Raw genomic sequence first — 26191 nt, 5'->3', positions numbered from 1 at the left:
GTGGGGTGTGTGTGTGTGTGTGTGTGTGTGTGTGTGTGTATGTGTGTGTGTGTGCTGGTACTGGGGTTTTAAATCAGGATGTGGGTGCTCAAAATGGGTGCTTTACCATTTGAGCCCCACCTCCACTTGTAGCTTTGCTGTGGTTAATTGGAGATGAGTCACAGACTTTCCTTCCCTGACCGGCTTCCAACCTTGATCCTCAGATCTCAGCCTCCTGAATAGGGAGGATTACAGGTGTCAGTCACCAGCATCTGTTTATAAAATCTTCATGATGATTCTTTTCTGACAAAATGAAACTTAAAATGAACAAAAGCCAAATCAGAATGGCCCTCTCAAAAAATAAAACCTGACCAAAACACATTGGCTCTCAGGAGACTAGGTTTCTTTCTGTTTCTTGTTTAAAACATGTACCCGTGCCTCTAAATATACATCAATAATCTATTTCAAAATGAGTCGCTAATGGTGCTTTCAACCCTGGGATGTAATGACTGAAAAATATATTATACATAGCCATTAAAATCAAATCTTAGTTCCACAAGTCCCACTTCCTTTTGTTGACTTTAATGGTGGAGGAAAGGCCATTTAATTAAAAAATTCCCCTTTCTTCCTGGCTCCCCACCTCCATCCCTCAATTGTCTCCCAAGACCAGGAAGTTTATATGTAAACAGAAGCTGTAATGGACCCCTGACCTCTGGGGGCTTTCAACCAGGTCAATCTACAGAAGGATTAACCCCAAATACCAACTTGCTCTCAGAGGCAAAATTGTTCCCCAGGAGGCGGGTATCACCAAAGGGTTTTCTTCTCTTTGGGCTTTTCCATTCACCCCACAAATAAGGTCTACTCAAAGAGAAGCTTAAGGGCGGTTCTGGAAAGCAAATTGCTGGGCAGGAAGGGGCTGGGAGAGATACTGTGCATTTTCTGTGCTTTGCTTTTATAGCCCCACCCCCTTCCTAGTCTCCAGTGGTGGAATAAGCTTCCAGTGACCTTCCAGATCTTTGAGTGCACTGGGGAAGGAGCAGGCTACTTGGTCTAATAACACATTCTGTCCGCATGTCTCCGTGTGTGTGTGTGTGTGTGTGTGTGTGGTGTGTGCGTGTGTGTGTGTGCGTGTGTGGTGTGTGCGTGTGTGGTGTGTGTGTGTGTGCGTGTGTGGTGTGTGTGTGGTGTGTGGTGTGTGTGTGTGCGTGTGTGGTGTGTGCGTGTGTGGTGTGTGTGTGTGTGTGTGGTGTGTGTGTGTGCATGTGTGGTGTGTGCGTGTGTGCTTGCGTGTGTGGTGTGTGCGTGTGTGGTGTGTGTGTGGTGTGTGCGTGTGTGTGTGTGTGTGTGTGTGTGTGTGTGTGTGTGTGCTCCCATCTTTGGATTTTCCCACTGACTGTCCTGGACTGGTCCCGATCACCACCACTCAGAGCATGTCAGGGATGCAACAAGAAGGGGCTGTGGGTGGGTGAGGATTGCATTTCCATTCTCAGAGTTGACAGGAACCACAGTACATGCCTGCCAGGCCACCATTTGCAAATCCTTCTGCTTTGTTCACTGCCGCTCTTATAATGGCCCCTCACTCAGAAGGGATCCCTTTGAATTGGACATCGACCTCTGGGTTAGATTCCTAGTGAGACTAACAGCAGTCACGGCTGCCCTCAGTCCTCTGTTGGCCGGACAGAATGGCTGAGTGAGTGGATTCTCACTACTGAATGTCACCCATTCCTGTTGGATTCCCATGTGGCCTTGCACATCCTGGTCTAAGCCAAGGCACCAGCAAGCATCCTCTCCCCATTTGAACACTCCAACCTTTTTTTTGTTCACCAGAGACAAAGTATCTGTATTTTCAAGGCACTGTGTGGCATGTCCAGAAAGTTCCCAGGTTATTAAGAAGGGGGTGGAGTGAGGAGAGGGCCCAGTGAGGCTACTTGCTTAATAGCTTCTAACAGCTGTGGAAAGTTTGATGCAGCAGGGGCACCCAGACAGAAAATTAAAAAACTAATAAAGTCCTCAGTGTGGGGTGCTGGCATCAGGACAGATTTACTTCTCCAGACACCTAATAAAGAGACATTCCGGGACACTAACTCATAAGGGAAACCTGCAGGGGTCACAGAGAACAGTGGAAAGTGAGCCATGGAAACATAGCCGTCACCTGCATCCCGTGGGGAAGCTTCTCCCTCACAACACCCCTTTTTTCAGTTTAGATAAATGGCAGGGTGCTCAGGACCAAAGGAAAAGAGGGTATGCATTTCCAGGGGTTCTTGATGTACAAATCTCACTTTCATAGGCAGAATGAACACAAGGCTGAGGTTTGACACTGTAGGCATGAAATGTAGAGACTGAAGGTGGGATGCAGCAGAGAAAGTCAGTTTATTCAGCTAGTTTTGATGAAGCAGGTTTTCTTTTCTTTTTTCTTTCTTTCTTTTCTTTTCGTTTTTTTTTTTTTTTTTTGGTCAGTTGTGGGACTTGAACTCTGGGCCTGGGCATTGTCCCTGAGCTCTTCAGCTCAAGGCTACTGCCCTACCCCTTGAGCCACAGAGCCATTTCCGGTTTTCTGGTGGTTAATTGGAGATAAGAGTCTCCAGACTTTAGTGCCTGGGCTGGCTTTGAACTGTGATCCTCAGATCTCAGCCTCCTGAGTAATTAGGATTACAGGCATGAGCACTGCACCTGGCGGAAAGCAAGTTTTTGTAGGTGGGAGTTTTCCACTGGGGTTTTGGGGTCCTTTTGGATTAGAGTTTTGTGTTAGCAAATAGGTTTTGGAGATGCTGATTGAGATGTTGGGTTTTGAGGGGGCAATTGTATTATTTTGATTTGATTCTCACATGGGGGTGCGGTTCCTTGAATAGAAGAATAAATGGCGGCTTTAGCCATATACAACCAAATGTTTGGATTTCAATCAAACTGTAAAGCTGTCTCCCTTTTTCCATGGTTTTGTTTTTGTAGTTTCAGTTACCAGCAATTAAACATGTTTCCAGAGGTGAATTGTTCGTATTTTATAGTGCTCAACACACGTATTTATAGTAATGGGATGGAATCTTGTACCAATTCTCCATGCTGTCTAGAATTCGCATCTTGTCTACACTGTACCCACACTGAATGCACTACCTGCCCATTCACATAGTCATTTAATATCCATATCAATTACCAGTGCTCATGTTAAACCGTGAGAGTGGTGAGTCACCGAAGAGACCAGAGCATAAAGCAAAGGAGAGGTTCTAGTGACCAAGAAAGGTTATGGTGGCTCAGGCCTGTAATCTTAGCTGCTTAGGAGGTAGAGATGGGAAGGATCGTGGCTTAAGATGAAGCCAGGCATAAACTTCAGTCTCAATCAGTGTCTGGGAGTGATGATGTGAACCTAGCATCTCAATGAAACCAGAGGCTGAAATTGGGAAGATTGTGGTTCCAGGCCAGTCCTTTCCTCCTCCCTCCCACAAAAACAAATAAATAAAATAAAAAGAATTGAGACTTCATCTCAGGAATGTCTGGATGTGCCTGCCTGTTCCTTTTATTCCAAATGTAGCAGGAAGCCTAAATAGGAGGACTGTGGTAAAAATTGGCCCAGGTACAAAATGAGACACTGTCTCCGAATTTACCAGATTAAAATGTACTGGAGGCATGGTTTAGGGGATGGAGCACCTGCCTAGCAAGTGCAATCTTTGTGTTCAAGCTCCAATACTGCCAAAATAAAAACACCCCAGACAAACCAAAATAAAAACATAAAAGAGAAAATTAATTCAGATTAACTCTGGTCCTGCAGAGTGATGGTGCAGAGATCCCAGGAAGAAACACAGATATCCACTGGGAGATATTAGGAAGGCAGGGTTAGGAGATCCTGGTTGAGGTGAGAGTACCTGTCCTCTCACATATAGGTCCAAAAGACAGAAAGAAGCACCTGGAAAGAAAAGAGTAAAAGAGTTGGCTCTCTTTCTATCTGTGGTGTTGAATTCAGCCTGTGTTTACAAAAATTCAGGATTGTTCTCATGTTCCGTGCAACACTGCAGCTAGTTTGTAATCTGGAGAGCAGCAAGCAGGCCTGTCCTTGAGATTACCTGTCCCTACCTGTAGAAACCAGCATAAGGTTACCTTTGTATTAGAAAAGTGAGGTGGCTTTTGCACAGCAGCCTCGGAGAGCCCTTGCACAGACTATCTGAGGTCTCCTGATGTTAACCAAGGGGAATATGCCCTGAGACTCAGGCTCCATCCCAGCCACCTCCGCCGCTCACTAGCTGCCTAGACACATCACTACCCGGTGGGTTTTGATTTCTACCACACAGGGAAGATGTGTGGGAAATGGCATCTAAAGCTCCCAATGCTATGGTTGTATGAGGTTAGAAGGTTGGACTCTAAGCTGGAGTGCTTGGCTTTCCTGTGTCGGAGAGAGTGTTTTCCTTCTGGCTTTTTGTTCAGCTGTGGTTTGGCAGAGGCTGAGCTGTACCCCTTGGGTGTGATGCAGAAGTCTGTGGTTTGTGAGCAAAATGAAACATGAGCAATTGAACTTCCCAAGTGCAGGAGTCTTTTCTTGACCACCTCTGTCCCTGTCTCTGTCTCTGCTCCTTTCCTTCTTCCTTCCTTCCTTCCTTCCTTCCTTCCTTCCTTCCTTCCTTCCTTCCTTCCTTCCTTCCTCCTTCCTTCCTCCCTTCCCTCCCACCCTCCCTCCCTTTGTTTCTTCCCTCTCGATCCCTCCCTCTCTTCTTCCTTCCTTTCTTCCCTCCCTCCTTCCCTCTTTCTTTCCTTTCTTCCTTCCCTCCTTTCCAGTCTCTTTCTTTCTCCCTCCCTCCCTCTCCCTCTCTCTCTCTCCCTTCCTCCCTCTTTCCCATCATTCCTCTCTCCCTCCCTCCTTCCTTTCCTCCTCTCTTCCCCTTCTCCCCTTCCTTACCTCCCTCCCTCCCTTTCTCTCTCTTCCCTTCTTTCCTTCCTTTCTTCCTTCCTCCCTCCTTCCCATTACAGCTTTTCCTTTTCATGAGAGCAGCATAGCAGCCTTGTCTTAAGAAAAGAACGAATTGCCATGGAATCGCCAAATGCAGCCTTCTTGTAGGTAAATCTCTCCAAGGGAGGCCTGGCTCATTCTGGAAGATCCTAGAACCATATGTGTTAAAATTCCAAGTGCATAAGGATCACATGAGAGTCTTGATAAATTCAGATTCTGAGTCAGTAGGTTTTGGTGGAGGCAGGAATTTCTGCTTATCCAGTGAACTTCTGGCAGTGGGCTGCTGCTGCTGCAGGTGGTCCTTGGTCAGCCTCCTTTTCACAAGGCTAGCTGGTCCCACTAGACTTCTCTGAGAGCAGAACTCAGGATATGGGGGATATTGTCACCGGACTCTCTAGATTGGGGCTCTTTTGATTGGCACAGAATGAACGTGCCAGGCCAATTCTCCACATAGGAGGGCTGGCTGGCCTAATGCAGTCTGCCTGGGATCTGACTTCATATAGATTGTCTCTTTGGCCATCTGACACTTGAGTAATTTGGTTGTTTTCCTCCTCCTCCTCCTCCTCCTCCTCCTCCTCCTCCTCCTCCTCCTCCTCCTCCTCCTCCTCCTCCTCTTCCTCCATCTAGCACTGAGAGAAGAAGGCCTCAACTGGCTAAAAAGCTACAATGGACTAGGTGAGCTGTGCGGTGAGTCATTAACAACACCTATGACTTATAAAGTCTAGAATAAAGGTTTCAGATACATAAATCATTTAATAGACCTCATTGAGCTGCGTACCAAGGACACCCTCTTAATGTCATTATGATACCAATGGCCACTTTAGGAGATAAGAGTGGCTTTTATGACATGTTGTGAATATGTTCTGAAAATCAAAATGGTGAAGAGACATCTTTCCAGAGCACTAACTCTACACTGTGCTGTACTGAGCCTGGAACTACAGTGGCACATTCGGGCCTGGGCACTGAAGACAGGCTGCTGGTCCCTATCTGGTCTGACCCCTGACTCCTGGCCACTGATCTAGATCTACTGTGTATGTTGTTTAGTCAAGAATGTTGATTTTCTGGCTCCTAAAGTCTACTGTGTGTTAAGACCATAGAGGAGGTGGTGTAAGAAGTTCAGGTTCCAGGGCCGCACCTCGAGATTCTGTCCTAGGAAGTCTGGGCTGGGCTCCAGGCAAATTATACTTGTGATAAAATATCTGGGCAACTCCCACTTGGGAGCTGAGAGAGACTGCTTGGAGACAATTGTAGAGAACTTCTCAAGGACTTCAATAATCCCCTGCTGAGTAAGTTTAGGTTCTTCTATCTTGAGGGGTGTTTAATCTTTGCAAAGAATAAATCACATCAGACTTTTGTGCTTTACTTCTTTCAGCATGTCACAGCCCACTTCTCCCTTTCTGCCAGCTCTGCTTTGGCTGGCTTACATGGTTGGATAGTAGAGGCAAACTGGGTCTGCCTATTTGGATGCTGGTTTTCTGTGTGGCACTGGACAGGGTATTATATTCCAGAGCTGCAGGTCCCTCAACTAGAAATGTGCATGGACTCAATCTTGATCAGATGTTGTCATTTCTACATCTCGGTTTCCTTGTCTGTAAAATGAGAATGTTGCACTGAAATATGACTTGTGTGAGTTTAGGGCCTCTCTTTCTGGCAGCTTTCCATGTTTTTCTTGTCTGCAGTAACAGGAATTTCAACCTCCAGATTTTGTGTAAATATTGAATATATAGCAAAGGTTGTGTGGAGTGTTGCAGTTGGGTTGATGATTAATTGGTTTTCTCACAGAGCGTGATGCCTTCTCCAAAATATTCTCCTGCCAGTCTCATGAACTTCACCAAGGTTGTGTTGTTTTTGCTTTTCTATTGTCATGTTGAAGAGGAAACATATGTCTGTGTTGTCTACAGGGCAGAAATATCCACTCAGGGATATAGGGATGGTGGAAAAGTGACCTGAATCTAAAAAAGATTTCCTAATAATCAGAAGACCTTCCTGATTCCATATGGTTATTGTCTTTTCTTTTCTTGCCTATCCCATCATGCACAGATTTCTCTGGCCTGCGTTCACTGTCCCCATCCTATGGCTTTAGGATACTTTGCTAATCTCATTTCATCTCTATAAGTAACATGCACTCACTTTTGTGCCAGTAACTCTCCAACCCACCCTAGAAATGTCTGGCTCTGCATTTGCAATAGCCTACAGAGCATCTCATTCCTGTCGGTGGAAGCACACGGTACCACTAGGTAATGAAAAATAGCTGGGGAGATCTTGAACTTCCTTGAAATATCTCAGACCCTGTGTGTGGGGGGGGGCGCGCACATGTGTATGTACCAGTCCTGGGGCTTAAACTCAGGGCCTTCCACTCATGCTCATCTTTCTGCTCTACCATTTGAACTGCATCTTCAGTTAAGACTTGTTAGAGGCAAGTATCTGCTCTTTCTGGCTCTGAATCATGATCCTCAGATCTTAGCCTTCTGAGTAGCTAGGCTTATAGACATGAACCACAGAAGCCCAGCAAAATATCTCAGACTTTAGTACTCAGAAGAAATCTCTTTTAGTCCTTTCAGCCTATACAATTTGTTCTTCCTTCAAAGCAACAATTAAAGCTGTCTAGGTTCTAGCTCATGGGTCTGGTTAAACCTTGTATGTAAAGGAGTTTGGTTTGTTGGCAGCATACATGCAAGCAAGGTTTGCAATCATCAAAACCAAGTATAAATCGTAAAATATGGATGCCCAAAACGCTCGTGTACACATGATTTCATTCATGAAAATGCACAGCGATTGCCCAGATCAAAGGTGCTTTCTACTGTGTAACTTCTTTTCTGGGTTATCAAAGATAGGAACTTGTGATCTCGCATTACTGTCTCATTCCTATCAATTTCCTTGGATTTCTGGGATTCTTTTTTTTTTTTTTTTAACTGTATTGTGCTTTGCCACTGAGTTACATCCCAGCTCCTGGGGATTCTTATTTATTTTTATTGTGTGAAGTGTGGCATCTAAAGGTTTGTGAGGATTCTGTGGTGTGCACACACGTGCATGTGTATGCCTAAGTCTTGGTTCTTAAATTCAGGGCCTGAGCACTGCCCTTGGATTTCTTGCTCAAGGCTGGCAAAAACTGAAAAGCATCAGGTGCCAGTGGCATATGCTTGTAATCTTAGCTATTTAAAATACTGTGATCCTGAGGATTGGGGTTCAAAGCCAGCCTGGGTAGGAAAGTCCATGAGATATTTTTCTCCAAAAAGTTGGAAGTGCCTCTGTGGCTCAAGTGGTAAAGTGCTAACCTTAAGGGGGTAAAAAAAAAAGCTCAGGTATAGCACCTATGCCCTGAGTTTAAGCCCCAGGACCAGAGGTGGGGGGAGAAGGAGAGAGAGAGAGAGAGAGAGAGAGAGAGAGAGAGAGAGAGAGAGAGAGAGAGAGAGAGAGAGAGACAGACAGACAGACAGTCAGACAGACAGAGACAGAGACACAGAGAGAGAGAAGCAGGCAGGCATACATCTTATTTAAAACTTCTGTTTTCTGCTTGAACAAATTTAAAAAATGTGAATGTATACTCTTTTTCTGGTACTGAGATTTGAACTAAAGGCCTTGATTGCTTAGTTGGCAGGCATTCCACTAGCCATAAAGTGGAATCTCTAAGATTTTCTACTTGGACTGGCTTAAAAGCTTCATCTTATGATCTTAGCCTTCTGAGTAGCCAGGATTATAGATGTGAACTACCCATATTTGGACCTAGATTTTCTTTTCCTTTTTCTTTCTTGTTTTGTTTCTGTTTTTGTTTTTTTTTTTTAAACTTTAACTAGGGTGCATAAAGTGAGGGAGGAAGGAAGAACAAATGTAGTCATGATATGCAGTGTATACTATGTAGACAATGAATTCTGCAAATGAAAATTTAGGGAAAGCAAAGGAAGGGTTGACATGTCCATTGCCTAATTTATGAAATGGTGACCCCTCTGTACAACACATTGATAATTAAAATAAAGTTATATTTAAAAAATTAACTAGACTATATTGACAGAATGTGTGGGTTTTATTGTGGTGTCTATAGTGTCCTTTGGAAAAGGCTTATAATCCGTACCTTCTCCACTTCCTTCTTTTACAATGTTTGATAGGTTTCTTTATATTATCTTGAAATACACGGACACACACACACACACATACACACTGTCCACTACCACATTAAGTCTTATTCTCCAAATAAGCAAAAACATGTGATACTTCTTTTGTTAGGCAACCTTCTATCCACCCATCAACCCATTAAAAAATACATTTCAAAGTAAATTAATGATAGTGTAAGCCTCCATAAGAAATTCAGTACAAATACTATCTAGAGTTAAGTAATTGCTTACAATTATTTTAAAATGAAATGCACAAGTCTGAGCACATGTAAATATAGAGCAGATAATATCTTTGCATGTGTCAATACTGGGGCTTGAACTCACCAGCTGGACTTTGTCTCTTAGCTTTTTCAGTCAAGGCTGACACCCTACCACTCAGTCACAGCTCCAGCATTCCAGTCATAGCTCCACTTCTGAGTTGTTGCTGCTTACTTGGAGATGAGAATCTCATGAACTTCCTGTCCGGGTTGACTTTGAACCACCGTCCTCAACCTCAGCTTCCTGGGTAGCTAGGATTAAAGGCATGAGCCCAGTTAGTATTTTTAAGGTTACTTTCTCTTTCTTGTAACCACAACTGTTTCTCAAAACTGTCCACAATGTCCTTTTCATCTGATTGCTTTCTGAACCATACAATATAGGACAACAGAAAACTATGGACCCACCACAGAGAAGGCATTTTGTCTAGATTTCAATGTTGATTTCAAACTTGTCCTTGCTCTCCTCCTCCACCGCACTTTTTCTTTCCTTTTTTTGGGTGGTGGTGGTGCTGGATTATTTCAGAGGGGATCTCTGAAATTGAAATTAAGCACTAGTCTCTAGAAGTATACTATGAGACTGTAGTTTGCATGGTATAAGTTGATTAAACACAACCTGAGTGTTTTGTAGCAGAAGGATAGAGATATATGATTACAGGACATGGAGCCACAAGTCCTGAACTTTTTCCCTAACTCAGTCACTCATAACCCATGTGACACTGGCTATGTAATCTCAAATATATATATATATATATATATATATTTCTTTTGCTAGTACTAAAGTTTTAACTCAAGGCTTCACACTTATTTGGCTTGTTTTGGGCTGGCACACTACTGCTTGAGCTATAGCTGCAACTCTGCTTTTTTTCTGGGAAAGGCTTAGCAGATTTTTTTTCCTGAGATGGCTCTGACCCATGATCCTTCAGATCTCAGCCTCCTAAGACTATAGGTGTGAGACATGGAGCCTGGCTTACCACTGTCTTCAGTTTACTCCTCTGTAGTGAGAGATACTTTGCACTGAGTAAGATAGAGTCTGGGAAAACACTTTTTTGTGTGCTGGTCCTGGGACTTGACCTAAGGGCCTGGGCACTATCTCTGAGGTTTTTCTGTTTTGTTTTGTTTTGATCAAGGTCAGCTTTTTGCTGGCTAATTAGAGATAAGTCTCACAGACTTTCCTGCCTACGTTGACTTTAAAATATGATCCTCAGATCTTAGCCTCCTGAATAGCTAGGGTTACAGTGGTAACCCTAGCCCCGAGGTAAAGGCACTTTCAAGTTTTTGTTGTTGTTGTTTTGGTCAGAGAATGGGACTTGAATTCAGTACCTGATGCTTTTGCTCATTGGCTAGTACTCCACAAAAAGAGACATGCCTCCAACCCCTTCAGCTTTTAAAAAAGTAAACAAATGTTTAAGAAATGACAATCATCCAGGTTTTCTTTCTCTTTCTGACTCTAATAGGGTTAGTCCATAGTATAGAGGGTATGCCAAATTCTCATTAGCTATTTATTTGGAATTAATACCTAGGAAATACTGGGAGAGAAAAAGAAATGATTGAATGCATTATTACTGGTTTCTTTGATAGTTATATTTATAATCTTTCTATGAACCTATAGTTTTATCTGCCTAGAAAGTGCCAAACTTTACTAACCATTCTTACATTAACTGTCTAATCCCTTCTGTAATCATCACTGCTCTATTCCCTAACACTCAAAATTTCTTGCAAAAGGTGTTCTTTTAATGATCCTTTTAGAAAGCGCAATTGTCTGTGGCTCAATGTCACTTCTAAAATTGTCCCTTGATAACTTTCTGGAGATTGAGGAATATATTCAATTTCCAAACCTTCCTGGAAGCCATCCAACAAATTCAGGCAGGAAGGGAACAACAGGATATAGCATGTATTCCAGAACACTGTGAGCTGGCTGCTAGCATTTATTATGGACAATCCAGCAGGTGCGTAAATAACTCCTACTGGGAGGTTTTCCACTCAGCTTCCTCAAATGGCTCCATTTCAGCTTCCAGCAGTGATGTTGTACTCTCAGAATTGGATTATCTAAGCCTGGGGCAAGGTAAAATCCACCGAATGATCCAAAGGAAAAGTTTGCTTCTATATCATCAACACTGGTATGAAATAGGCTTTTGTTAAAAATCATAGCTTTTGGGCCTGGGTCTTCGTGTATGCTAGGCAAACACTCTACCACTAGGTAGACTGGGATAAAGCTAATCAACCAGATAGATCCTTTTTTTTTTTTTTTCCGCCAGTCCTGGGCTTGAGCTCAGGGCCTGAGCACTGTCCTTGGACTTTCTCAAGGCTAGAGCTCTACCACTTGAGCCTCAGCACCACTTCTGGATTTTTTCTATGTATGTGGTACTGAAGAATTGAACCCGGGTCTTCGTGCATGCTAGGCAAGCACTCTACCACTAGGCCAAACTCCCAGTCCCCCAGATAGATCCTTTTGTGCTGGACTATCCCATATTGGTGTGTTTTTGCAAGAGCTCACGCACCAACCATTTAACAGCAGGCTAGACAACGTTTTGGACAGAGGTACATAATGGCTTGGAATGGGGCTGGCTGGTATGCTTGCTGGGGAATGGAGCAAAGCTACACTGGCGGGCACTTGGAAAGCATCCATCGATTCTTGGCTCGGGAAGTGTTTGGGGGTGCATTTATAGAATGCTTTTCTTTTCCTATAACACAAAGAATGAAGGAGAAAGAGGGGGAAGGAGGGGATGATCAGGAAGAAAAGTAGTGTGTAGTAGAGAGTCCAATCCCCTTTGCCTTACACCAAAGTCCCACATGCTCTCCCACCCCCAAATTACAAGCAGCTGAACTGAATTAGAAAATCCAGTCCTCAGGTTCCTGCGACCTGGCCTGCCAAATTCTCAGCTGGCATGAGTTTTTATAGCTCCATTATAAACCCCTGAAAAATGAAGCATATAATGGAAACATTGACATAACCTGAACTCCCAGGAGTGGCTTGTGCCACTCTAATTATCTTGGGTCTCCTTGGCCCGTTTCTCTCCCTCCGCTGGCTGAACCCGCTGGGCAGCTCTGCTTGGCTGTCCTGGGTGCTGGAGGTTGAAAGCTGGGGTTTTCAGGGGGAATAATGAGATAGTGTCTACTGGTAGGAAGCCCCCCTGTTCCATACATACAAGCCCCTCCCTCTCCCCTTCCTCCCCTTGTTCTCTCCCTGCTCCACCTCCCCCAAACCCCTCTCCCCTCTCCAAAAGGCAGAACAGTTCAGTTGGTTGTAAAAATTAATGAGTTCAGATACAGACTTGCCTTATTCCGGTCCAGCTGCGTAACCAGGGCGATTCCAACCAGCATTCTAGACACTGACATCAGCTCCACACCCAGGCACAATGCTGCTCTGTTTGATCTCAGCAACAGATCAGGCTCCTGGGCTTTATACATCCTGCTTCCTCTCTACGTAAAACTCATTTTATTACCCACGGAGAGAGCGCATCTCCACTGCTCTCTCTCTCGGCAGTCAATACCAGAGGCTCAGGCCTCACAGCAGACCCTCCCTTTACCAGATGGATATGTTGATCCCAGTTTTCTTCTCTTCTTGGAAAGTTCTTCCTGTGTCCCCTGGAGTTGACAGCTGCTGGAGGATGATGGTGATAAGGAGTTCACCTCTTTATAGTCGTGTGAGCTCCAGGACGTGGAGGTGGTATAACTATTTTAGCCATAAAGACTGCTTCTGGAGCTGGTGAGTGGCAAAACCAGTTCCAGGAGCATTGACTCAATTCCAGCACCTAACGTGCCAATCCTCTGGTACAGGTGCCAGGCAAGGTGGGCCGAGTTTGGTGACAGGCATTGGAAGTAAGATCGGTGGGCCACTGTTTCTTAAGCAAAAGGAGAGGGAAGTGATGGTGACAGGGACACTTCAGAAATATCTCACCAGTCACACTCCCCGCCACAGCCCTGCCCTCCTGTGCATGTCTATGTTCTTCTCAGCTCGCTTTCCAGAAGCACCTGAGAGACCTATTGCTGCTTACCCTGGTCCTAGAAGCACCAACCCAGAGAAATGTTAGAAGAAGCTCCCTAGAAATCACGAGAAGCCTCTGGAACAGCAGCCATATTCTTTTAGGGTAGAATTTCGGCGCCTTGAGCTAGGAAGTTCTTACTGATGGCGCAAAGGTGATCATGGACAGAGGCACATTTCTGCTTCTAAGGTGCACAAACGATGGTTGGCTGGTGATAACCATCATATGTTGTTACCTTCCTGGCCTGATTTGATCCTTAGTACATTCCTGTGAGGAACAGAATCTGGATACAAGTCTCCCTTAAGTAGATGAGGAACTGGAGGCCCAGATGTCATACTGTCCACAACCAGTAACTAGCCAAGCAAGGGGAAGAGAGCAGGTTTCCTGGGGCCCACTCTTCTTTTATTACCAGACGACATTAGCAATCTGGCATTTGGGTAGTTGCATACGATTGACCATAAATTGTCCAGCTTCACAGAATTTCGTTTACAAAAGTATGAATTATTAGATGGCTAACATTTTCTTAAAGAAACATGCGTTGAGAAAAAAAAAGAAGAAGAAAATCAATGCAGCTCCACAAAATGGCCTTGTGTTTAATTGTTCATTTATTTCCTTTATACTTAAAAAGTTTAAGCATATATGCTTATATTTATTTGAAAATTAATGCCAATATGACTTTAAAGAACTTTTCTCCACGGAACACTTTCAGTTTAAAAAAAATAAAAGGGAGGGTGAAGAAAGAAGGAAGAAAGGAAGGAAAGGAGGGGGGAAAAGAAAGTAGGAAGAGAAGGGAAGGAGAAAAGAAAGGAAGGAGGGAAGGAGAAGGGGATAGGATAAAAGGAAGAGAAAAAGCAAAGGAAAGGAAAGGAAGCCCCACTAAACAGAGCTCTCTCTGTGTTGTCAGTTGACAGTCTTCCATTTGGGGTAGATTTTTCCTCTTTTAAGGGAACATTGGAAAGTCCCCTAGCTGGGATTCCTCCAGGCACATGAGCCCATGGATGCTAAAGGATATTGAAGAACCTTGTGTCTATCTCAGACTTCTTCATCCTCTCAGGTTTTCCAGGAGCCTGTCCATCACTTCTGACAGAACAACCAGGTTTAACCCAATCAGAACAGCTGAGAACCAGCAAGACAGGACTGTCAAGCAAGGCTCATCCTGGTTGGTCTGAAGCCATTCGGAAAGCACTAGGGAGCTTGACAGAAAAACTGTAAATGTTCCCATCTGTGCTTTTTGGCCCATAATTCTTCAGGGGGTAGACTTAGGAGGAGGAAACCAGAAGAGAGGGTCTTTCTTGCTTTAAACAAAATATCACTACATGTTTTCCATCTTCCTTGTTTGGAGTGTTTTCCAAGTGAAAGTTCATTAGGGAGGCCGGAAAGCATGTTCCACTAATATCCATCAAAGAGGGGTTGAATTTCAAAGAACAGAAGAAATACAATAACATTGAAGCCAACAGCATGAAAGGGGACTGATGCCTTCCCCCCCACCCCCCGAAACAAAAGAGAAGGAGGGGTGGTGACTTGGATTATTTTTTTTAAAGCTGATCTTTACTTAGGATAAAAGCAAATCTCAGGAAAACGGATCTATCCTGGGCATTCACCAATATTCATAGACAGCTGGTACTAAATATTCTAGAGTGTTTTTGAATGTTTGGGTGGGTTTTTTTCCCCCTTTCTACATTTTCTTCTGTTGCTGCCAAATGTAAAAGGCTCTGGATATCCCAGACTTGGGGTTTTCCCTACCTTGATGGCTACTATCAATATGCATTGACCTGGAGGAAGAGTCAGGAGGAAACCAAGGTCAGGAAATCAAGGGATTCAAAGAGCTGAGGACTAGAAGGTGAGCAGGGGAAGGTGGGAACTGGGTAGCTCATTGGAGGCCCAGGGTTGGGAATAAACAGGTTAGCCTTTGTTAGGGTCCGTGATCAAAGGAACGAGTCTGACACAAAAGCGGAATTTGGAAGTTTAGTTAAACAGAGTTTTATTCCGCGCCTAGCATTGAGAATCATACTGACCGGTCAGGGCCGCCTCTAAGATGTGAGTGAGAGAGCGACCCCGCCTGATCTTACAGGCTACTTTTATAGGCCCCAGCCATGTGGTTGGGCTGGCCATATACAGGTGGCCAATGGAATTCAGCATGGTTGATTGATGGCTGGGGCAACCACTGACACCTTTGCTGTTTGAACTAACATATCATCTCTGTGGGCTTCAGGCACTGCTCTGACGACAAAGGAAGGGGAGGGAATTCCCTGGCAGGCCAAGGGGGGTGGGGTGGGGAGGAATTCTGGTAACTCCACCTGGTTTAGCTGCTCTTGTAATCTGAGCTGTTATCAGAGATTCTGCAGCCCCTGCCTCAGGTCAAGTCCTTTGTCATAAAGATGGGAAATGCCTAGAGTGGATGGATTTTGGGAAGTCAAGAAAGGGGTCCCTTCATTCCCCCCTGGTTTTGGAAAATGAGTCAAATCTTTGACTCTTCCTCCCACCCTATATCCTCCTGTCATAAGGGCCATATTGAGTCCTCAACACTGGCCTTTTAAACACTCCAATTCTCCTTTGTACAAATGATCATTATGCTGTTTACAATGTAGGGGCCAAGAGCAACATTAGTAAAGCTAAGGATTCTGCAATTGCAGATATTGGGGGTGTTATCATGGAGACCAGCTGGATAAGCTTTTATACACCATCCTTGGGACCCCTGCTCTCTCGTGCTCAAGTCTCCTTTTATATCTGCCAGGTTATCTTTCATCAGTCTATCATGGTCTGTCCAAAGTGACATTCTCATGCTGTCTCCATCTGGGAGTGATGAATCCAGTAGCTCTTTCCTGCTCCTTTCACAGTGGTTGGAGTCCTGGGTATCACAGTGCAGGTACACTTGATGTTAGAAACCAGACGATGAACATGTCCCCCAATCAACCTGTAAGGCCTGTAAGAACTGGATTGAATCAGGGTTAACACTATCAGCTAGTTCAACTTCCCCAAGTTTTAGGGGAAGATCTCACTCCAATGGGGAGAACTTTCCATGTGGAGAGTTCCCATTATTAGGACAGGCTTCATACCATCTGCTACATACTCATACTCTCTGGGATCTGTCGTCCTCCCTTTTTAGAACATTTAAGACAATTCCTTTCAGATCCTTTCTTTTCTAGAATAAACCATTTCTTTAAAATTCCTTTCCCAAGGTTTCTTTACTGTCCTTTCTCTCTTTTCATGACCATAGCCCTCATTCACATTTAGCACCTCTCACCCCTAGACTTCTCATCACAGGGTGGAGAATTCCCCTCACTAAGCCATAGACACCAAGATGGCTCTGGCTGCAAAAGGCTAGGTGCAGCCTCACTTTATTTTCTCTCCCATGTCCTAGGGGACTTGGAACTTAGCACAGATACAGTATAGCGGCAGCCTTGTCTCTCGCAGCAGCTCCAATGGAACGGCACACCTCCCAAGTTGCCTCCAAATTCTTGCATGCTGGATAAAGAAGCTTAATCTAAGGCCTGACTTTGGTGAATTCTCCCAATGGTCTCCTAATTGCTTTCCCTGAGCACACTTGTTTTTGCAGGCTGGCAGCCCATTGGTTTTCAGGGCGGTATAGGGTTGAGAGTTCAAAGTAGTAACCAGATTTCCTTTAAATGAGGCTGGATTCTCTAGACAGGTATAGAAGACTTGAACCTGTAGTCATTGCCATTCCCCACAAGTGCAGTCTCCACTCTTGCACATCTGTTACTACTCTTTCCCATACCTCTAATTTATCCTGTCTCACTTTCCAAAAATGACTGTGGTCCCTTCATCTTTGTGTTTGCCTTCAAACCAGGTGAGCATTAAGCAGGTCCCTGGCTTGGTGGTTGGTCTGAACAGGGTCAGAGTGTCTGTCCCCAGAGCTACTACCCCAGGGTATTGGAGAGCTCACATGTCTTCTGCAAGGAATGCCTATTCAGGACAGAGAGAATGAGTTTCCTACAGAGAGCTTTTCACCAGGAGTTCTGAACTCCTTTCCAGGTCAGGCCTTGGGTGGACAGACGTGAGGAGGAGCTCAGACTCATGGATCCTAGTGTAACATTGAGCCTGGACTTCCATAAATATAATCAAAATATATAGAGGAGATGTTAACATAGCCCCATCCTCACCCTGCAACAGCGGCCCCACTGGAGGCCATCTTCCCTGCACAGAGCCCCCAGGATCTCAGGTTTTCAGGATCTCAGGTTTACCTGCGTATCTGACCACCAGAGTTCTCACCTGAGCACTGCAACAAGGAGGCAGAGGAAGCAGCTTAGCTAGCTTTTAATAGCATAGTGGTGATCATTATGGGCTTTGCAATGCAAGTTAGGGCTCCATCCCCCACAGTTAGTTGCTGAGTTTTCCTGCCTGGGTACTGGAGATAGTATCACCCTTCTAAGCCAATAGCTATGAATAAAAACATGATAATGTGTGCTAAGTGGTTCCTTACCCCAGTGCCTGGCACACAGCAAGAGCTAACTAAGTGATAGACTCTTCGAAGTGTGTGAATGGGGACATTATGGTTAAGAGAATAGCTACTCAATGTCATAATTGCTGTGGTTTATATGAAACAGGGAGAAGAGATCTTTTGCCCCTAAGCCCTAATGCCAGATGTTGGCCTGCTACCAGAAGCTGGGCATTGAAAAGAAATGAATGTCACTTGTTACTTTTCCTTTGACTTAATGCAGAAAGTGCCAATGCATTGTTCTCTCAGGTTTTATTTGTTCTCAAGTAATGTAGAGTGACTTGTACTAGTAGCTGAGTATGTTGAGTAGATTTTCATTCCTGGAGAATTTTCTTTTTGTCAGCCCCGGGCTTGAGCTCAGGGCTTGAGCACTGTCCTTGGACTTTCTCAAGGCTAGAGCTCTATCACTAGAGCCTCAGCACCACTTCTGGCTTTTTTCTATGTATGTGGTACCAAGGAATCGAACCCGGGTCTTCATGCATGCTAGGCAAGCACTCTACCACTAGGCCAAACTCCCGGCCCCCACTCCTGGAGAATTTTTTTTCTTTTTTTGCCAGTCGTGGGGCTTGAGCTCAGGGCCTAAACACTGTCCTTGGACTTTTTCTCAAGGCTACTGCTCTACTACTTGAGTCACAGCACCACTTCCAGGTTTTTTCTATGTATGTGGTACCAAGGAATCGAACCCGGGTCTTTTTGCATGCTAGGCAAGCACTCTACCACTAGGCCAAACTCCCAGACCCCTGGAAAAATTTTTTTTTGCCAGTCCTGGGCTTGGGCTCAGGGCCTGAGCACTCTCCCTGGATTTTCTCAAGGCTAGGGCTCTACCACTTGAGCCACAGCACCACTTCTGGCTTTTTGCTACGTATGTGGTACCGAGGAATCGAACCCAGGTCTTCGTGCATGCTAGGCAAGCACTCTACCACTAGGCCAAACCCCCGCCCCCCCTGGAGAATTTTTTAAAGGATGTATTTTTCATGTCCTTGTGGGGCTTGAAGTCTTATTTTTTCCTTGAAATAGTTTCTGTTACCTGCTTTTCTGGTGAGATTTTTAGTTTGGTCAATGAATACTTGGATAAATTCATCCCTTCCATTTCCAGCATTCTCCTTCCTTCTCCACTCACTATGGGAACATAATGAAAATATTTTACCTCCTCTCCATAACCTTAGATGGTCTGATGCATCTTCTCATGTCCTGGTCCTTTAAAACAGGAGGCAGAAGGATGAGGTCATGCATTCTAGCAGCATGGATATGCTGGGGGAGGCAGCAAGCATAACCTGACTCTGGATGGAGAAGGAAACTGATAGGAACTGACCAGATCTCATCAGTCACAGGGGTCCTGGGATACAGTGAGGATTACACAGATTCAAGTCTAGGGGAGAAGTAGAGGTGGCAATAAGAACACAGGGTATCTACATGAATTCTTATGTTTAAAGGATGTTGATTTTGTGGTTCCCAAAAGGGAATGGTCCTCTAAGCCAGGCTGTTTTCTGCTGGACGTTAGAATTTTGCAGTGTTGAGCCATGTGAGTTCTGGTCCCTCTGAGCCATCTGTGAAAAGTGTGGGCAAGTTACTTCCTCTCCCAAATGCCCATTTCCCTTTTGTGTGAATGGAGAGAAGAGACAGCTTCTAGTCTTATTTGATGTTGGAGGATGAGAATATTTGACAGTCTGAAAAGTGCATTTTGAAACCAATGGTCTAGTATGAGTATTTTCTCCTGAGTGTTAACCAAAGCACACTGAAGCAACTCTGATGATAATAACAGGGTTTAGAGAGATAGGAAGAAAAAATGCAAAGAGCCCTTCCAACGAGGCATGAGCATGTCATAATGTCTTTATTATCCATTCCAGAGAGATCAATGGCAATCACACTAGATTCCTCTGGCAAACCTCACTCCCTCTTTCTTTGCAAGTTTTCTAATTTCTATGCTAGCCAAAGCAAAAACCCACCAGAGAGCAGGAGATGAAGTTTGACAATATTAGGAGAGCATTGGCCTGAGTTTGGCCTTAGCTCTGCCCTGCCCTACCTGTGAGTACCTGAGTATGGTGTCTTCACCTCTTTGGGCCTCAGTTCCCCAAGCATATATTGGCAAAAGCATCATTAAGGTCCTGTTGACACTTAAAATGGATCATGTATTGTCCCCAGATACCTGGTAGGGGGTGAAGGGCCCATGTGGCTCAGATCTGTCTACGAAGGATAGGAATCAGGAGTTGTCACTACCATGCTATGGCCTTGGTTCTTCTATCTCACAAGGTGCCTTGGAGTGCCACTGTGACAGTGAGTGGCTCAGTGGCATGCAGAAAGGCATGGGTACCTACAGTAGTACAGTCTCCACCAGTCATGACTCCATGAGGCATCAGGGGAAGAGGCCATCAGAGTAAGAGAAGTAGGGAAAGGGCCGCAAAAGACTGAGCATCTATCTAGAGATTAGATTCAAATTCGCCAGGCCCTGTGTTGTAGTTGGCTAATGGCAATCTCCAGACCACAGGCTCCACAGATATGAAGCAGCATTCCAGGACAAGCCACTCACAGGACAGGGGAGAATGGTGGGGGGAGAAAGCCCGGCTCAGGGTTCTACACATTTAGGACAGATTGCTTTAGATCGTGGGTGACTGGAACCTCTCTTGCAGGATTCAGTGCTACAACCTCAAGCAAGATCTAGTCTATGTCCATAGCTGCACATCTGAGCAGGGAGTTGTGCTCTCTCTCATCAAAGTCAAAATCAAGAGAATACAAGGTGTGGTAGGGTAACTTGGAAGTTCTTTCTTCTGGTGTCCCCAAGCATAGAGAGGCTGGCATGCCATGAAAACACTACAAACCTCTGGCCAGATTGCTGTCCTTGAGTGAAAACACAGGGAGAGCTGAGATGTCTTCCAAACTTCATTTCAAACATTTCCTTTGCAGAGTTCCTCCATGTTGGAAGAAAAATAAAGTTTGCCATGTCCTCCGAGTGGCTCAACTGAGAAATGCAAGCTCAGCTGAGTCAAAACGGGAAGGTTTGTGGGTATGCTCGAGAGAAAAGCTTTATGGGGAAGTCAAGCAAGAGAGAAAACACCCAGAGTAGTCTAAACAGGATACCCGTGCTATTGGTAAAATTGGGAAGGGACCTTGATATGTCACCTGTCCAATCCTCCTTCCTTAGATAAGATCACACTCAACCTTCCTCACGTCTTGCACTCCAAAGAAGAAGAAGATGCACAAGAACAACAACAACAACAACAACAACACACACACACACACACACACACACACACACACACACACACACACACACACACACACGCTGCTTCCATAACCATCCGCACTTAGGAGTTGAATTCCCTACTTCGGTGACTTAGACCCAGCAAAGCAGACCCTTGAGAAGGAGAAAGGAATTCCACAGGGTTGGTTCAGGGCTGCAGCCCTTAAAGCCAGATGGTTTCCTGGAGACTGCTTAAGAAAGGGCGGGCTCCTGCTGCTCTCAGAGGGAAGCTGGTGAGGGGAGTCGGGTAAACTATCTCTGAGGCTCAGCCTGCAGGGCAGTGCACACAGTGGGCCCTCCCTAGTGGGGCAGTCATCTGGAGGGCAACCTGGGCTGCCCCTTAGCTGCTGCAGGGCCATCTCTATCCCCATCTGCCCTGTCAGAGGCGCAGAGCTCAAGGCCCAAGTCTCTCTAACTCTCCACCCACCTCTGAAAACCTTCTCTCTCTCTCTGATGCTACTTCAAAGTCCCCTGGGAACGGCCAAGTTGCCAATTATGCCTCTTTGAGGCAGGTTCTCATTCCTTCCCCACTAATTGAAATGTTACTCCTTTTACTAAACCCATGAACCACCCAAACACAAACGGTCTTCTTCATTTGCATTGTAACAATGTCCCTAATGTGCTCCCAAGGGCTTTAAGTAAAAGGGGGACCCCCTTCTCTCTCTCTCTCTTTCCCTCCTCCTTTCTCTGCCCCCCCCCCCAACATGAACCGGTCAAAAGCAATTCCAAGGCAAAGGCCTTCATTTCCATCCCTATACAGCTGCTCATTAGCTAAGGTGGAATAAATTCCTTTTATTCTGGATTCATTTCCCAGGATGATAAGGTCTTTTTTTTTTTTTTTGGTCTCAGGCCACTGTTCTCAAACTAGGCCTTAATTGCTGATAGTATAGTAACTGAGTTAATGCATACTTCCAGCGGCTAAGGTTAAAGAAGGTCTCCTGTCGTTTTATTGAAGACATTTTATTTAACCTGTAATAAAATCATTAACAGGTCATTCAGTGTTGATTCTCTGGACCTTTCTCTTGTCTCTGCCCCTTGGGGAAGCGCGGTGAAGGCTTGGGCTTGGGATTCATTGTTGTTCCTCCCCCCTCAATGAGACTGAAGACTAAAGCTCACCCCACACCTCTGGGTCCCCCCTCTTGAGAACGGAGGTCTTTCCTGGGAAAGCAGATACCCTGGGACCATGCTGGCAGTTCTAGGAGCTGCTGTTCCCGGCTCACTCTCCCAGGCACCAAGCCAAAGCGCAGGCAGCAGTGATGAAATCCCTCAAAGCCACAGGGCTGGGCTGGGCTCCCAAATCAGCTCCCACCAGTAGCTCCAGCCCAAAGTGGCCCACAGGCCGGGCACAGAGCCAAGGTGTCAGGCAATGTGACAGGTCTGGCCGCTGGTGCCTGCCTAGAGAAAAGGACGAAAAACAGGGCAGGAGGTGGGAGTCATAGGCGGAGGGCAATGCCAAGGAAAGCTAGGGGGTTTCCAAACTTCACCCTGGGAGGCCTAGGGCTTGGCTGTTGGAAACTAAGTCTTCTAGAACTTTCTGTCTCCTCACAAGCCTCAGGCAGAAATGTGGAGGCCCTCTTCGCTGTGGGATTCCCTGCTTAGAGTTGCTCCCCGTGCCAGAAGCTTCCTTCTATTTTTCCTGGCTTGCCTGGGTTGCTGCTGCTTCTCTTTCTGAATCGAACCAGCAGTGTGTAAGGAGTGAGTCAGACTGTGGTACAACTGGTGCAAGTTCCCTAGAACCCGCAGGCTCACTGCATACCCCTGAGCACACAGCTCCACTGAATTTTCTAGGCCTCCTTTGTGTTAGATGTCATATGACAGGCTTGCTGCTGCAGGAGGGCAGATGACCTGGGAAATGTTTGAAGCCAGATGTTAAACTAATAGAGGGGGGGAGAGAGAGAGAGAGAGAGAGAGAGAGAGAGAGAGAGAGAGAGAGAGAGAGAGAGAGAGAGAGAGAGAGAGAACAAGAAAACAAGGGGGGTAGCAATGATTGACAAGAAATGTACTCATTACTTTATTTAGGTTACTATAACCCTGCTGACATCATCTTTATGATAAAATTAAACTAAGTTTAAGAAATAAAAGTAATAGTGGCTCAGTCATCTCAAAGAAGCTTAAATAACCCTAGCTACTCAGGAGACTGAGATCTGAAGATCATGGTTTAAAGTCAACCCAGAAAGGGAAAGTCCATGAAACTCTGATCTCCAATTAACCAAGACAAGAAGCCAGAAGTGTATGTGTCACTCAACTGATAGAGTACCTGCCTTGAGTAAAAAAACAGGGAGAGCACCTAGGCCCTGAGTTCAAGTTTCAGTAGTGGCTCAACACACACACGTGCACACACACACACACACACACACACACACACGCACACACGTTTAAATAAAGGTGGAGCGCCCGCTTCCCATCTATCCTGCGTTATAAGTAAATATCCATAGAGTTTAACTACCATACATTTTGAGGACTATGTGTTACAGCACGGAATTTATCACTCTGCTGATGCATACCAAGTGATGAGCTGTCTCTTTTGTCTCGAATGCTCTCTACTGAGGCATTTCACACGCAGCCCTGAACACCAAGCTCTAACTCTAGTCTCTTCAAAGCCTTCCCCTGCCTAAAGGGAGTATATAGCTGTGATATAGCTGTGGTCTCACCTGGTCCTGGTCCCTTAACACGTCACCTTTGCTTATGGAGACAGATGGAACCAAGCAGGCATCTGGCCAAGGGAGTAAGATTTAGAAACTCAGCTGTAAGGCCAAGAGTCTCAAAAACAAAAATAGCTCCTTGGAGACTCATTTCATAACCATCATTTCTGAGCTCAGGCTCTGGAGCCCAGGATAAGAGGGCTAATACTAAGCTGACTTCTGGAACAATTCAGCATGGCAGATTAAGACAGATCTTTAGCAAGCTGCCCCTGCCCTTTCTCCTTGCAGACTGGGAGCGTGAGGAGGCCCAGAGCCCAGAAAAGGCAGGGAAAGCACTGGAGACTCCTAACTTGAGCTGGTGCCTTATTTAACCTGATGACAGAAATAAGGCAGATGCTGTGTGCTCTTGCCAAGGGTCCCTTTTGCAATTCCCTATACCTCCTTAGCATTTGTCAGCCTTCTGCCTGCTCCATCTTTGTATTTTCAAATACTACTCCTTATCAACACCTTTTCCAGGAGTGCTTTTCAGCTAAGTCACAGTGTTTCCTGACACTTCCTATAGGAGCATGCTAGTGACAGGCTGGGGATGGGCCTTTCCAAGGTAGTTTATTCCATATCCATTTAGGAGGTTGGGGCCATTACAATAGCACAGATCTCACTCCTTCAGGGACTCCAGAGGAAGGGATTAGAACAGGCAGAGGGGACAGGTCCCCAAACTGATGTCTTTCTTTGTAGTCTGTGGCCATGGTGGGATGAGATGAGACCCTGGGGGCAAGAACATCAGGAACCCCCAAGGTTTGGGGGTTTGTTCCATCAGGAGGACACTGCACCCCTTCTGAGTCCCAGCCTTGTGTTCAAGCAGAAGTGTCGGTTGATCAGAGGGAGTTTATGTTTTTCTGTGTGCCTGATGGCACATACCTTGTATTCTCTGCTTCTTATGAGGGCAGTTCAAGGCCAGTCTGGGCCTTAGTTAACCTCAAACTCTATCTCAAAAACAAACTAACAAAGCAGGGGATAGAGGGAAGGGGTGGGGGTGTGGAGAACTTACCTAAACATGAAGTACTGAGTTCAATTCCTAGTACCATGAATAAAAAGAAAAAGGAAAGGAAAGAAATGAAGGAAAAAGAGGAAAGAAAGAGAAAAAGAGAGACAGGATGGGAAAAAAAAGACAAAGAAAAGAAGCACTAAGATAATCATATTTTCTCTTACTAGCTCCCAAAACAGAGGCTTCTTTCCTAGTGTCAAGTTCTCTGAATCTAGTCAGAACTAAGAACTAACCTACTCTGCCGGTAGATCTAGATTTCTGCAATTTGGTTCCTCCTGCAGGCATTACTCCTGATTATTACAGTATGTTTAAACCCTGTGCTCTGTGCCCTCATATCTCCCCTCGAGACAACTGGAAAGAGTCAGAGCCCTGGATGCTTGGCTCAAGGAAATCCATAGGCCCTTTTAAATGCCATGCCCCCCCCCCACCTGGAACAGTCTGTGGCAGGGCTCAAGTGTCCTAACTTATTAACAGAAGATGCTTTGTGGGCGAATACAGAAGGGACCTGGACTGGTTAGTTGTTGCTGAAGTATTTTCTTTACAAATCACAGCCAGAGCAAGGAGAAGCAGGTTGTGCACATCTACTGTTTTCCTTTGGAAAACCTATTATGTCCAATTCCACCTGCCCATACTTCATTTATGAAATCCCATTTGGGATGGTGATGTCCCTGTTCTCCCCACTTTTCTGATCCATCTCTTCTCCTTCATCAACAGGTCCTTAGCAGTAATGACATGCTGTCAGATACTGTGACAGAAGATTCTGTGAGAGAAGAAAGAAGGGTTAACAAAATGAGAGTTCGAAGTGCTACCAACAGCCATTCTTCAATATCAACTGCATGCTTAGTTCAGTGACGAAGTTTGTGTCATACAGGCATAGTTTACAGTCCACTGCATGCTTTCCTACTTGTTTTTTTTCTCAGACTTTAGGGGAAAAAAAAGAAGCTTGGAAAAGCTGAAAACTGGAGAGTCAGTAAATTTGGGCATCACACTTTCCTTTTTTTTCTTTTTCTTTTTGCCAGTCCTGGTGCTTGAACTCAGGACCTAGGCCCTGTCCTTGGGCTTTTTTAAGGCTAGAGCTCTACCACTTGAGCCACAACACCACTTCTGGATTTTTCTATGTACATGTCACCAAGGAATCAAACCCAGGTCTTCATGCATGCTAGGTAAGCACTCTACCACTAGGCCAAACTCCCAGCGCAGGCAGGGAGAAAATGTTTCAATCTCTGACAACCCTATGAAGACAAATCACCCCATTTATTATTTGTTTATTTATTTGTTTGGCAAGTGATGGGGATGACACCCAGAGTATCACCCATGCTGGGCCAGTGCTCAACCGCTGGTTGGCTACATACTCAGCCCTAGTTGTCATGGTGAACAGATTGGTTTAAGCTCCCATGGCTAGTAAGTGACAGAGGCAGGATTTGAACTCAGATTTACCAGAATCGAAGCCAAAGTTCCTTCCTACAACATCCAAGAGCTTCCTTAAGCACTTGGAAATATTAACACTGGACAAGTATCCTCAATTTAAAGCCTGAACTGCTTTAAGGCTTTG

At 45.2% G+C, this 26191-nt stretch overlaps 1 long non-coding RNA gene across 1 annotated transcript in view; it reads left to right on the top strand.

The window, feature by feature from the left end:
* The window catches only part of LOC150069141 (uncharacterized), a 53114-nt gene extending 27423 nt beyond the window's left edge, over positions 1–25691 (top strand). Inside the window, exon 3 of the long non-coding RNA XR_016535275.1 lies at positions 25354–25691. This is a non-coding gene — a long non-coding RNA (uncharacterized LOC150069141). The remainder of the gene's footprint in view (positions 1–25353) is intronic.
* Positions 25692–26191: the final 500 nt, after the last annotated feature.

Source organism: Megascapheus bottae, chromosome 1, assembly GCF_031878675.1.
Source record: "Megascapheus bottae isolate mThoBot1 chromosome 1, mThoBot2.hap1, whole genome shotgun sequence".
NCBI classification, from domain to species: Eukaryota; Metazoa; Chordata; class Mammalia; order Rodentia; family Geomyidae; genus Megascapheus; species Megascapheus bottae.
Note: the sequence above shows the minus strand (reverse complement) of the source record. Positions and strands in the feature narration are given on the sequence as shown.